At 35.3% G+C, this 15,045-nt stretch overlaps 2 non-coding genes and 1 pseudogene across 2 annotated transcripts; 1 reads left to right on the top strand and 2 right to left on the bottom strand.

Moving 5' to 3' along the window:
- Positions 1–3,994: 3,994 nt before the first annotated feature.
- Positions 3,995–4,101, bottom strand: LOC131173733 (small nucleolar RNA R71). Its single transcript, XR_009144047.1, has one exon. It is a non-coding gene; the product is annotated as a small nucleolar RNA R71 (small nucleolar RNA).
- An 879-nt stretch (positions 4,102–4,980) lies between these two features.
- On the top strand, positions 4,981–14,530 carry LOC110672055 (uncharacterized; annotated as a pseudogene).
- LOC131173579 (small nucleolar RNA R71) lies at positions 12,642–12,748 on the bottom strand. The gene has a single exon (XR_009143895.1). It is a non-coding gene; the product is annotated as a small nucleolar RNA R71 (small nucleolar RNA).
- Positions 14,531–15,045: the final 515 nt, after the last annotated feature.

Here is a 15,045-nt window from a genome sequence, read left to right as displayed (position 1 = left end):
GGATGTAGAGTTTGCAAGAGGTGATTGCGTATTCCTGAAGGTTTCTCCGATGAAGGGAGTCATGAGATTTGGAAAGAAGGGCAAGTTGGCACCTCGATATATTAGACCTTTTGAGGTTACTGATAGAGTTGGAGCAGTTGCCTATCAGTTGGAGTTAGCACCCAACTTTTCTCATGTTCATCCTATATTTCACATGTGACGCCCCTTACTCGTCTATTGTATAGCCGAGCAAGAAGTGCCACATTCAGTGCCGGAGCACCCTATCTTGTCCTGTCATGTCTATTGTAAATTTTAATGTCATTTAAATCAGGTAATTTATGTGTAAATTTTTTTTTTTTTATATATATCTTATTTCTATGGAGACCCGGATAGATCCTCCTCTGTTTTATTAGCATCTGGTGGGTTCCACTATCACGTGTTAACATATTCATAGTCATCTCACATATTTCCATATCATATTTTCTTTTATCATATCATTTACAACTATTTATGAGATCTCAAAATGAAGTGTCATCTATTGCATTCATATGGAAATCTATAGATAATAAATTATAAGTTTTCATTTCAAGTCCAAAATAAAATACATCATAAATTAGTAATTACATCATGACTAGACATAATGAACCAAAATACTAGTCTACACATGGGCCCTACCAAAATACAAAAGACTGATGAGGTGACTCTGATCGGTGGCAGATCTGGTCGGAACTCTGTCCGAATACTCTTGTGGCGGCCGATCTTGATACCTACGCGATGGAAAACCAACGCGCTAAGCATAACGCTTAGTGGTGCATAATTTATAATAACAATAATTAAACAATTGAAATAATATTTACAAATCATAAATTCTGGGTCTTTTACATTTTTTTATTACATTTGTGGTATCAGAGCTGCTACACGTGCAACCTTGAGCGATGGTGGGGCAAACCTCAGCGAGGACGCTGAGTCCCATAAGGGGGGTGGATTGTAACACCCTAGGCAAATCCCACATCGGCAAAACACGGGAGAGATGCTGGGTTTATAAGTTGGTGGTTCATAACCCCTAATAACGCGTTTTAAAATCGTGAGGGCTTTGGTCCAGAGCGTACAATATCACTAGTGGGCCGGGCCATTACTTTTGAGCGGGACATGCGTAGCAAGTACCCTTATCTATTTAATGTGTATTTCTGATCTTTTATTCTGTCTTGTGTAAAATTCAAAAACGAATTTTCTGTAAGAGGGGAAGAATGTAACATCCCTAATTTTTAAATTAATTATTTTATGGATAGATATTAATATTTTATTTTGTTTAAAATTTAGGAAATTATTTAAAATTTTTCGGATTTTAGAAATCGGGTTCGATTTTCCGAAAATATAAAACTTTGATGATTTTTAAAAATTAATTTAAAGACCACGTGGCAAAACTAAAAATATATTTAGACTCTACGTATTTTTCTGAGTTTTCTAGAATTTTTTTGAAATTTTTAGGCCTTGTTTTCGATCCCAAGGCAGAGTAAAAATTCAAAATTTTGTATCCTGAATTAGACTGGCTGAATAGAATCAGACCAGATCGGACCTGTCGAATCGGACCGGCCCTCTTCCTCTTTTTCTTTTCTCTTCCGCGCGTTCCCGACACCTTCTCTCTCTCTCTCTCTCCCATTTTCTCTCTCCTCCCTCTAACCCTCGCCGGCCAGCCACCGCCCTAGCCTCCCCCACACGTCGGCGCACCTCCAAGCCACCTCCCCGCTGCTGGCCTATGGTCCAGGAGGCCGGAAATGTCGCGCGAAGTCCCCCCTGCGTGCGAGTATCATTTCGTCTTCCCCGGCCAATTCCAGTCGATCCGGCCACCAATTGGACCGGGTCTTGTGCCAAACCTCCTCTACACCTCGAGAGCTTTCCATAGACACCAAGAACACCAAAATCCATCTAGCGGTTTGCCCAATTTTTGTCCGGAAAGTTTTAGCCCATTAAATGTATTAAATAATTGTAATTAAATTGTCAAGTGAGCCAGGACAGCCTTCCTCCTCCTCCCAGCCACCACAGTTACTTCGGTTAAGTCTGTGAGTAAAATATTAATTTTAATTATAATTTCGATATTATTATATGTTCAAGTATGCCCATGCATCACTTATAAATATGTATCTATGTAGTTAAACACTAGGCACATTTTATAGTGCATTCATAATTGTTGAAGTTCCATGGATGTTATTTGTGATAATTTGGAGCAGTGTGTGTGCGTGGCGTGCGTGTGGTATGGTACTGGATATGGACAGGACGGGTAGACACGGCTTGAGAGACACTCACTGGGACCCGGTCCTTCTGGGTAGACACGGCTTGAGAGACACTCGCTGGGACCTCGCATTTGGTTTATTAAACGAAAGTCCGGCTTGAGAGACATTCGCTGGCAGAGGTTGGATTAAGAGGCCTGTATAAGGGATCAACTCCCATATATGTATTGTTTGACAGTGTTGGGTGTGTGAGTGCTCCAAATTGCCTTTTTGCTGTTATGATATGAAAATTATGACGATGTTGCATTTCACTCCATAGGGTGCATTAGCTTTAGATACCTATAAAGATTATGGTTAAAATTGATATTTTACTCTCTGAGTCGAACGCTCACTCCTGTTCATCTATTTTTCCAGGCTACAGGGGGATTATTTGTTGTGGCTAACTAGCTCTTCGTATTTGCAGGTCCATTGATAGTATTTAATGTGTTTTGTATAATTGAGTTAAATTTTAGACTCCGCATGTATTAGAAACACTTATTTTTATTTTGGGCCTGTATTATAAAAGTTATGTTGGACCTGTAAAATTGTTAACTGTATGCATGATGGGATTGGATGAGGGAGTTGAGCTCCCATTTGAGTTATGACATTTTGATTATGTGGAGGGTGAGCTGAGCTCCCCAATTTATTATATATTGTGTTTACAGGTCAGGCGAGTCAAAAACTCCCCGTTAAATGGTCCATTTTATGGTCGGACTCTGTCCTATTGCTGGTCCAGCCCATAGGTTAGGTCGTGACATAAACCCCCAACTCTGGAATCACTTTAAACATAATTAGACTTTGATTTAAATTACCTGTTATTAATTTAGTTCAATTGCATCTAGATTTAGAATTTATTTGCTTGCTCTTTACCCATTCCAATTAGATTAATCAATTTACTTTGCTCATTTACATTTACCATTTATTCACCAATCATTAGCCCAAATAATCACTTCATTCATAGTTTGGTACTCAAATGACAAATCCTCGTGGGAACGATACTTGATTCATTACTCTATTACTTGAGACGACCCGTATACTTGCGGATACGTCCATCAAGTTTTTGGCGCCGTTGCCGGGGATTTAATTTTTGTTTGATATTGAACGATTGTTTGTTTGGTTAATTTGGACATTTTTTTTTATTTTTAATTTCTTTTACCATTTTACTTTGAGAATTTGTTTATTTTATTTTTCAGGTACTTTATTTTATAAGAAGGACAAAAAGTGAAGAAATCAATTTATTCTTTGATCTAGAAATAAAAAAGACAGCAAGAGCTTTAAGAGCAGAATCTAAAAGGAGAAAAATTGAAATTAAAGCTCAACAACAATAAGAAAGAGCACAAGAGCAAGAGCAATTACAAGAAGAAATGGCCAACAACAATAACAACCGCTTTGTGAAGGATCACGCCTATCCTAACATTGGGGATTTCATGCCAAGTATCACAAGACCAAGAGTAAAAGCTAATAATTTTGAACTGAAGCCCGCACTCTGTCAGATGGTACAACAATCATAATTTGGGGGAAGTCCAAGTGAAAGTCCACATGTGCATCTAGCACGCTTTCTTGAGATCAGTGATATGTTGAAGATAAATGGAGTTTCTGATGATGCAATTTGACTCAGATTATTTCCTTTTTCTTTGAAGGATCGAGCTAGAGAGTGGTTACATTCTTTGCCACCGGGTTCTATCACAACATGGGATGAACTTTCTCAAGCATTTTTAGCTCAATATTTTCCACCAAGCAAGACAGCTAAGCTAAGAAATGAGTTGACTTCTTTCAAACCTAGAGATAATGAGAGCTTATATGAAGCATGGGAGAGGTACAAGGATTTGCAAAGGAGATGTCCACATCATGGGATTCCTAAGTGGATGCTTGTTCAACACTTTTACAATGGAGTTTCACTAGCTATTAGAAGTATAATTGATGCATCTTCTAGAGGTGATCTTATGGAGAAATCTAAAGATGAAGGCTTTTATGCTCTAGATAAAATTGCTTATAACAACTACCAATGGAGTTGTGAGAGGAATAAGATCAAGAAACCAGTTGGTATGTTCGAGCTTGATGCTATGAATATGATTAATACTAAGTTTGATGCTTTGACAAAGAAGATGGACAAGCTAAGCATGAAAGTAAATTCTTCAGTTGGAGGTTCAAGTAATTTAGTAGATGTTGGAGCTACAAATGTCAACTGTGCAACTGATTTTTCTGCATTTAGTCAAGATTTTTCAAGTGAGCAAGTAGATTATGTGGGGAACTACAATCAAAGACCAGGTGGTAACCCATTTTCTGCAACTTATGATCCAGCATGGAGAAACCACCCCAATTTCTCTTGGGGAGGTAGACAAGGATAACACCAAAATTTTCAGCAACCTTCTAGGTATCAACAACATCAGAATTTTTAGCAAAATATAGGTCCTCCTCCTGGAATTCCCAAACCTCAAAATGGGCCTGCTCCACCACAACCACAACAACCTCCATCACAACAAGCACAACTAGACAAGACAGCAAGATTGAAAGCCATGATTGGACTCTATTAGTGAGCCATCAAAGTCAACAAGAAATGATTTCTCAATTAACATCTAAAGTGGATCAAATGGCAACACACAAAAAGATGTTAGAGAATCAAATAGCTCAACAGGCTAGCTCTTCAAATAGTAAAGCTTTTGGGAAGCTTCCTAGCCAACCTGAGAATCTAAGGGAGCAGTGCAATGCTGTTACTTTAAGAAGTGGAAAGGTAATGGGGGAAGAACACAAAATTGAAGTAAAGTTGAAAGAAAACAAAGATGAGTGTGAGAGTGAATCCACTTCAACTAAAGCTAAAGCTAGTAAGGAAGCAAATGAAGAGAAAGAAGATAAAAAGATAATAGAAGAGAAATATGTGCCTCCTGCACCATACAAGCCACCATTGCCCTTTCCTCAAAGGTTTCAGAAAGCATAATTTGATAAGCAGTTTGGGAAATTCCTTGAAGTTTTGAAAAAGTTATATATCAACATTCCATTCACCGATGTCATTTCTCAAATGCCTTCTTATGCTAAGTTTTTGAGGGAGATTTTATCAAATAAAAGAAGGTTGGAAGATTATGAAACTATTTCACTTACTGAGGAGTGCAGTGCTATATTGCAGAACAACCTCCCACCTAAACTGAAAGATCCCGGAAGTTTTTCCATACCATGTCACATTGGAGAAACAAATATTGAGAGAGCATTATGTGACTTGGGGGCTAGTGTTAGCTTAATGCCGCTTTCCATATGTGAGAAGTTAAAGGTTGGAGATTTAAAGCCCACAACTATTTCTTTGCAATTAGCTGACAGATCTATAAAGTATCCAGTTGGGATTTTAGAGAATGTGCCATTAAAAGTTGGGAAGTTTTTCATTCCAGTGGATTTTATTGTACTAGAGATGGAGGAGGATGTAAGAACACCCATCATACTTGGAAGGCCATTTTTAACCACTGCAGGAGCTAATATAGATGTAAAGAATGGGAAATTGAAGTTGACAGTGGAGGAGGAGGAAATAGAGTTTAATTTGTTCCAATATTCTAAGGAACCAGCTGTGATGAATTCTTGTTATAGGGTAGATGTTATAGAGCATGATGCTGAAACTGAAGTTACTAAACTAGAGGAAAATCAAGCTATTCCAATGCAATGCAATCAGCATAAAGTGCGAAAGAAAAAGTCAGCTTCACCACCTCATTTGATTAACAATGAAGCTTCGAAAGTTAAGCTCAAGCCTCTATCAAAATCATTCAAAAGATGAGATTTATCTAAAGTTTGTAAGAATATTATTCAAGATATAGTTGGGATTCTAAACAAAGCAATAGGTATTTTCACATATAATAGGAAAAAGTTGAAGTATAAATTCATTTCAGCACCTGTTGTGAAGGGAGGTAATATTTTCCAATTCCAACCACTATGAGCTTTGAAAAGAAGGTCAAGCTTAAGACCTTAAACAACCTTAAACAAGCGCTTTTTGGGAGGCAATCCAAGCGTATCCTTTTATATTTTATTAATTTTCTATTTCATCTCATTTTAGTTTTTACCCTCATTAAACTCAAAAGTGATATTTGTTTATCTTTTGTAGGTCATTCATGAAGATTGGGCAAATTGAGACTTGTAGCAAAGAAAGGAAGAATTGAGAGGGAGCAAGTATAAAGCAAATTCATGCATTTTTCTAGTCCCTGTGAACAGTAACACTTTTAAACTTGTGCTAAATTGCTGATATTGAAATCTACTTGATAGCACATGTTTGATTTTGTGTCTTGTATAAATTTTGTGAAATGCAACTTGAATGAGGATCAATTTTGATATTTAGGACTGATGTGAGCTTTATTAAAGTGCAAAAATAGTGTTTGTTAAGTTTTACCTTTTAGTGTATATATAATTTTTGTAGTTTGTTAGAATTTGCATGTTTTTGTTTGAGTTACTGTTTATGTTACTGTTCATGCTACTGTTCATGCTGCTTGAGAAGTCAATTTCTATGTCTTTTCTGCAATTTTCGAATGCTTGGAACTTGTCTCAAATGCTACTGAAAATATGTTTTGGGTATAAGCTTAGGAATAAGACCATTTCATTAAGTTTGCAAAGGGTAATCACAATTTGTGTCTAATTTGAGCTAATTACCACATGCTTGTATTATGCTTGATAAGTTTATGAGAGATGATGAGCTTAAATTCTTCAATTTTGTGGTGTTAATGTGTATTTGGTAATTGCTGAGGGTCATGATAGCATTCCATAGCATTTGCACTGTTTTTGGTAAGTAAAATCACAAATTTTCCCAAAACCTGCCAAAATTTGCTGATGATGTTGCTTACCCTAAGCTGTATGATAAATGCATAATTTATTAATTTTACTTCCATCACATTTAGTGTTTTTAGTGTGTTTTTATGTTTAATTCAGTTGGTTAAGTATATTTATCATTTAGGCATATGTTTAGATAGTTGTTGGAACAATTGTGTTAAATGGAGAAATTTTCAGTATCTGACCTTTGCTGTATTTTTCAGGTGTTTCTAAAGTTGTGGATCTCTAAATTGATTGCTGTTTAATCCATTGAAAAGCTAAGATAGAGCACTTCAAATGATAAAGAGGGACTAAAGCCCAAATCAGTCTCCAAGGTTGACAAAATGAGCTATGGATCTATTGCAAAAGCCCACACTTGATTGTCACAATCAGTTTCAGTATTTATTTGGTATCTGAAGTTCCAGAAGTCCAAATGAAGCAAGCCCAAGCCCAATTGAACCTTAATAGCTACCTCTACAACTTATATGAAGGGCTGGATGCGAGATAAGACCATTTTAATTGTGAAAAACGGCAATGAAATCGTCACTATGGGCTGGACCGTCTGTCTAAACTAGTTCCAATTTTTGGGCCATAACTTGGGCTGTAGAACTCAGATTTGGGCAAATGAGTACCCGTTGGAAAGCTAAGAAATAGGGCTACAACTTTTCTAAAGAGGGCAGAGACAGATTCGGAAAGGAAGTCACTAAAAATTGGCCTTGATTTCAGAGACGTGAATGTAGGCTGAAAATCTGTCTTTTGAATTTCAAAACTTTTCATAGTTTGGTTCCTATCTTTGGGATTAGGTTTTTTTTATTATAAATGCATCTTTGGGCAGCAGCTAAAAGACAACCATTTAGCAGCCTCTCGATCTCAAAAACACCTTCATTCTCTATTCTTTTTTTTAGATTTCTTCTTTATTTTTCCTTTATTTTTCTGTAAGCAATGAACATGACTGGCTAAGTTTTTAATTCAGTTCAAGGGATTCAAGTTCTTATGTGTGATTTGTGAGACCAGGTTCTTAATTTAATTTATGTCTTTTTGAATATCTATTGTTTTCTGATTTAATTATTTTTTATCTATTGAATGATTTGCTAAAAAGGCCTATTAGTTAATTGTTTGATTTGATCAATTGCTAGTTCATCTTTATAATCCATAATTATTGTGTAAGATTGAACATGAGTAACAATTAGGTTTTATTGATTATGATTCCAGTTTTCGATAATAACCTAAGAAAACAATAGGGTGAATTAATGATTTATGCTTTATAAATTGTTGTTCAGCTTAACTACTTCCTATTCTTAAAGCAGTTATTAACTTGATGAGGATTTCTTAATACCAATTCAGTTAATAATTAGAGTCAATAAGAGTGCTAGGCTCGAATTGATGAGTATAGGGAAGTTAGGGGTTTACCTCGCTGTTTAGTAAATCTACGTTAAGTATTTAATAAGAGATAATTGTATTTCTTTTGTTTATGATCAAATCAATGCATTGGAATGTGAATTACCTTGGACTAAAGTTTGTTTAATTCGAGAGTTTCTTATTTAATTTTAGATCTTAATTTTGGATTTTTTATTTCTTCTTTGGATTGTGAATTAACCCCCCCCCCCAAACCTTTGTTTCTTTTTCCATTACACAAGTGCACGAAATTTAATAATTCAATCTCTAGGGTTTAACCTGAATTTACCACTTACTGCAGAAAATATTTCATAATTGGTGATTTCAGTTAATTTAATTTCTGGTGGATTCGACACCCATCACTATGCCCTATGCAAATTCTGCTTAACCCTAAGCAAATTTGTGCTTGACCCTAAGCAATACCAGAATCGTTAGTTCAGTAATTGCTGCATGCTTTCCCTAAGCTGTACCCTATGCAAATTCTGCTTAACCCTAAGCAAATTTATGTAGACCCTAAGCATTACCCAGAATCTTTAATTTCAGCAATTGCTACATGCTTAACCTAAGCAACTACACTATGCAAGTCATGCTTTACCTTAAGTAATTTTGTACTTACCCCAGCAAAGTGCCTTGTGCCACTAGTAGACCCACTAGCAGTAAGCTGAACAACAGTAAAGCCTTGGCAGTAGAGCTTGAACAGTAGCAGTAGTTTAGTACTAGTTTTATTTCTTCAATTCAGTTTTAGTTTCTATTTTAGGTTTATTTTGTAATCTGTTTATTTTAATCTTCAAACATTAGTAATAGTTGCCATACTTTTGTAATTAGTTTCTATGATTATATTTGCATTCATTTCCTTTAGTTTAGTTTATTTTATTTTATCTTCTGATATGGATATAGTTATTCTATGAATGCTTTTTGGTTTAATTCTTAATTTAACTGTTAGATCATATTTCATTACACTTTTTTCATCTTCTTGCACATTATTTTTGTACTTTATCTTTTATTCAGTCCTAATTTTGTTGATATTGATGAGGTGCACAATTTACTTTGAGCTGCATATGTTTAACATCATTTTGAGGTAACAGCTTACCCTTCTACTATTTATGCTTATGGTATGTTTCCAATGTTTATGCTTTTGCTTACCCTACGTAATAGGTTAAGCAACATCTTAAGCAGTGTAAATTCATACATTTGAGATACTTTTTCACATTTTTCTCTCTAAAGCTTCATTGTTAATATCATTTTGAGCTAATTTTGGAATTCTTGAGCTTATATTGATTTAATCCCCAATTGTATATATTTCATTAATTGATTAGTTCACACAATTTTTCCCATCTTTGCATTCATTTTAGACATTGAGGACAATGTTTCATTTGAGTTTGGTGGTGAGGGCAAAATTTTTAAAATTTTCTTTAAAATTTTCATTCATTCATTTATTGCATTTCATTCATTCATATAGAGATAATCCATACACTTATACATATACCACACACATGTCTATACTCATACACATACATTTACATATAGTTTTCATATACATTATACTTAGTTTTAATTTGATTTATGCATTCATTTTAGGATCATGCATATCATAAAAATAATTTTTTACCTTGTCCTTAGAGGATTGAGAATTGTTATGAAGAGCAATTGAGCTTACTTTTTAGAAGGGTTTTGATAAGTGCATAATTTATTAATTTTACTCCCATCACATTTAGTATTTTTAGTGTGTTTTTTTATGTTTAATTCAGTTAGTTAAAATATATTTATCATTTAGACATATTTTTAGATAGTTGTGGAATAATTGTGTTAAATGGAGAAATTTTCAGCATTTGACCTTTGCTGTATTTTTCAGGTGTTTCTAAAGTTGTGGGTCTCCAAATTGATTGCTGTTTAATTCATTGAAAAGCTAAGATAGAGCACTTCAAATGATAAAGAGGGACCAAAGCCCAAATCAGTCTCCAAGGTTGACAAAATAAGCAATGGATCTATTGCAAAAGCCCATACTCGATAGGTCACGACCAGTTTCAGTATTTATTTTGCATCTGGAGTTTCAGACTTTCAAATGAAGTAAGGCCAAGCCCAATTGAACTTTAAGAGCCACCTCTACAACTTCTATGAAGGGCTGGACGAGAGATGAGGCCATTTTAATTGTCAAAAATGGCAATGAAGTCGTCACAATGGGCTGGACCATCTGACTGAATTAGTCCCGATTTTTGGGCCATAACTTGGGCTATAGACCTCAGATTTGGGTCCATGAGTACCCGTTGGAAAGCTAAGAAATAGGACTACAACTTTCCTGAAGAGGAAAGAGGCAGATTTGGAAAGAAAGTCATTGAAAATCTACCTTAATTCCAGAAACATGAATGCAGGCTGAAAATCTGCATTTTGAATTTTAAAACCTTTCCTAGTTTGGTTTGGTTCCTATCTTTGGAATTAGGTTTTTTTAGTATAAATACGTCTTTGGGCAGCAGCTAAGAGCATCTCAATTTAGACTTTCGTTCTCCATTTACATTCTAGATTTCTTCTTTATTTCTTCTTTAATTTTCTGTAAGCCATGAACATGAGTGGCTAAGTTTTTAATTCAGTTCAAGGGATTCAAGTTCTTATGTGTGATTTGTGAGACCAGGTTCTTAATTTAATTTATGTCTTTTTGAATATCTATTGTTTTCTGATTTAATTGTTTTTGATCTGTTGAATGATTTGCTAAAAAGGCCTATTAGTTAATTGTTTGATTTGATCAATTGCTAGTTTATCTTCATAATCCATAATTGTTGTGTAAGATTGAACATGAGTAGCAATTAGGTTTTATTGATTATGATCCAAGTTTTCAATAATAACCTAAGGAAACAATAGGGTGGATTAATTGATTTATGCTTCATAAATTGTTGTTCAGCTTAACTACTTCCTTTTCTTAAAGCAGTTATTAATTTGATGAGGATTGCTTAATACCAATTCAGTTAATAATTAGAGTCAACAAGAGTGCTGGGCTCAAATTGATGAGTATAGGGAAGTTAGGGGTTTACCTCGCTATTTGGTAAATCTACGTTAAGTATTCAATAAGATATAATTGTATTTCTTTTGTCTATGATCGAATCATTGCATTGGAATGCGAATTATCTTGGATTGAAGTTTGTTTAATTTGAGAGTTTCTTATTTAATTTTAGATCTTAATTTTGGATTTTTGATTTCTTCTTTGGATTGCGAATTAACCCCCCCAACCTTTGTTTCTTTTTCCATTACACAAGTGCACGAAATTTAATAATTCAGTCTCTAGGGTTCGACCTGGATTTACCACTTACTGCAGAAAATATTTCATAATTGGTGATTTCAGTTAATTTAATTTCTGGTGGATTCGACAACCATCAAGAATTTTAGTGCCATTGTCAGGGACTAAAATTTATTGGAATTCGTGTTTTTGGTATTAGGATATTTTGTTATTAACTCTGTTTATGAAGTGTTGCTGTTTTCAGGTTTTTGAAAAAAAAAATAATTACGGTGTTACTGTTCATTGTTATTGTTCATTAAGGATTTTGGTTGAATTTGGAGGGCGGCCCATACCTATTTTGAAGGAAACGACGCTCTGATCAAGACTAATAAATGCATAGGATTTTTTGGCCCCACCCTCTTCAGGCCAAATTTCATTATTTTCTAGGGTTTTGAGGCATTTTTTTGTTTTTTATTTTGATTTCTTTTTGTTTATGACAAGAACTTCTCAATCTGGTGAGTTGATCTTTGATCCAGAAGTAGAAAAAACAGCTAAACGGTTGAGAAAATTGGCTAAGCAAGCTAGGCAGATTCTGAGTACAATTGAAGGAGTCCAATCTCCAAAGGAGTTAAGTTCGGATTTGGATTCAGAGTCAAATTTTGAAAACGAAACCATGGCTACTGCTAGGACTTTGAAAGAGTTAGCTGCTCATCTAAACTAACAGCCTTTGTGTATTTAATACCCTACTTTAAATGTTGCTTTTAAGTTAAAATCTGGACTAATCCATTTGTTGCCTAAGTTTCATGGTCTTGCAGGTGAGGATCCATATAAACATCTAAAGGAATTTCATGTTGTGTGTTCCAGCATGAAACCTCAAGGAGTTTCAGAGGATCAAATCAAGCTTCGAGCTTTCCCTTTCTCACTGGAGGGCACAACTAAGGATTGGTTGTATTACCTTCCTTCTGGATCTATCAACTCATGGAATGGAATGAAGCAGATATTTTCCTGCTTCCTGTGCTGCCAACATAAGAAAAGAAATTTGTGGCATCCGACAGTACAATGGATAGAGTTTGTATGAGTATTGGGAGAGATTTAAGAAACTGTGTGCAAGCTGTCCCCATCATCAAATAAGTGAGCAGCTGTTGATTCAGTATTTCTATGAGGGGCTTCTACCAATGGACCGCAATATGATAGATGCTGCTAGTGGAGGAGCTTTGGTTGACAAGACACCAGAAGAGGCAAGGAGGCTGATTGCTAACATGGCAGCAAATTCTCAATAGTTTGGAATGAGAATGGATCACACACCTATGAAGGTTAATGAGGTAAGTACATCTAACCTTGAGAAACAAATTTCTAATTTAACTTCTTTGGTGAGGCAGTTGGCTGTAAGGAAAATGCAAACTGTTAAGACATGTGGAATTTGTTTGGGTTCGGGTCATGCTACTGATATGTGTCCTGCATTACAAGAGGATGAATCAATGTAACATGTTAATGCAGTAGGAAATTATGGATAGCCACAACACAGTTATGATCCCTTTTCTAATACTTATAATCCAGGATAGCGAGATCATCCTAATCTGAGTTATGGGAATCAACAGGTGCAAAATTGATACTAGCAGCAAAGACCATAAGTGAATCAACCACAACCACCTCTGCCTCCCTCAAATCAAGGTATGTCACTTGATGAAATTGTTAAAGCCTTGGCTAACAATACCCAACAGTTTCAACAGGAGACCAAAAATAGCATTCAAAATATAGAGAGGCAGATTGGTCAGTTGGCCTCATCTGTAAGTAAGCTGGAAGCTCAAGGTTCTGGAAAGCTTCCATCACAAACAGTCATGAACCCCAGAGAAAATGCAAGTGCGATACTGTTGCGGAGTGGGAAAGAATTTGATAATCAGACTCCACATGAGCCAATAAAAAAGAAGCAAGGAGAAAAAGAGTCTGAAGTTCCTGAAATTGAGGTAAATACTGAACCTAAACTAAATAAGGTTAATAATTATGCTCTTCCTCCATTCCCCTGCAGGTTGGCCAAGACGAAGAAAGAAGAACAAGAGAAAGAAATTTTGGAGACTTTCAGGAAGGTGGAGGTTAATATACCTTTACTTGATACGATCAAACAAATCCCCAGGTATGCTAAATTCCTTAAAGAATTATGCACTACAAAGCGCAAGTTGAGGAATAATGAGAAGATCAGTGAGGGGGAAAATGTGTCGGCATTAATTCAGCGAAAATTACCCCCTAAGTGTAAGGATCCAGGTTCGTTTTCTATTCCCTGCAAAATAGGTGATTAAAGATTTGAATATGCAATGGCAGATTTAGGAGCTTCTATTAATGTTATGTCAAATTCAGTTTTTCAAACTTTAAATTTGGGTCCTTTGAAAGAAACCAGTGTCATTATTCAATTAGTTGATCGTTCTAATGCTTACCCATTGGGAGTAGTTGAGGATGTGTTGGTGCAGGTTGGAGGATTGATTTTTCCTGCAGATTTTTACATTCTGGATATGGAGGATGATAGTGCTCTCTCATGAAATTTAGCTTTGATTTTGTTTGGAAGACCTTTCCTAAAAACTGCCAAGACAAAAATTGATGTGGATGAGGGTACCTTAACTATGGAGTTTGATGGATAGACTATCAAATTTAATATCTTTGATGCCATGAAGTATCCTGCTGATGCTCATTCTGTCTTTTCTATTAATGTTGTTGATACATTTGTGCAGGATGTTTTTGAGGATGAGTTAGAAAAAAAATCACATTTGCATGAATTAGAGGAAATTCGCCTTAAGGCTTATGAGAATTCTAGGATCTATAAAGAAAAGACAAAGGCATTCCATAACAAACTAAGGAAGTAGTTTGTGATTGAGCAAAAAGTTTTGTTGTATAATTCCAGATTGAAGCTAATGCCTGGTAAGTTGCGTTCTCGTTGGATTGGACCCTTTGTTGTTACTAATGTGATTCCTTATGGTGCAGTTGAAATTCAAAGTTTAGGAACTAACAAAGTGTTCAAGGTCAACGGTCATGAACTCAAGCCATTTTATGAGGGGTTTGAGGAGCATTCAGTGGATTAAGGAGCTTTACCATGTCGAGTTAACGACGTTAAACAAAGGCGCTTCTTGGGAGGCAACCCATGGGTGGCTTGTTAGCCACAATCATATTTGTTTTCTTTCCCTTATTTTATTTTATTTTTCTAGCATTTTTTTTTCTTTTCTTTTGCAATTGGGCTTTACATTGGGGACAATGTAAGTTTTAAGTGTGGGAGAGGAGAAATTTGTTGCTGCAATCTTTTTAATTGTTAAATAATAATAATAATAATAATAATAAATAAATAAAATAAAAATAAAAATAAAATAAAATTTGTTCTTATAAGCTTGATTCATGATTCTTTATTAACTCTCGGAGAGAAGTGCTTTGTCCTTGAAATGACTT

The sequence above is a fragment of the Hevea brasiliensis genome, chromosome 14, assembly GCF_030052815.1.
Source record: "Hevea brasiliensis isolate MT/VB/25A 57/8 chromosome 14, ASM3005281v1, whole genome shotgun sequence".
NCBI lineage: Eukaryota > Viridiplantae > Streptophyta > Magnoliopsida > Malpighiales > Euphorbiaceae > Hevea > Hevea brasiliensis.
Note: the sequence above shows the minus strand (reverse complement) of the source record. Positions and strands in the feature narration are given on the sequence as shown.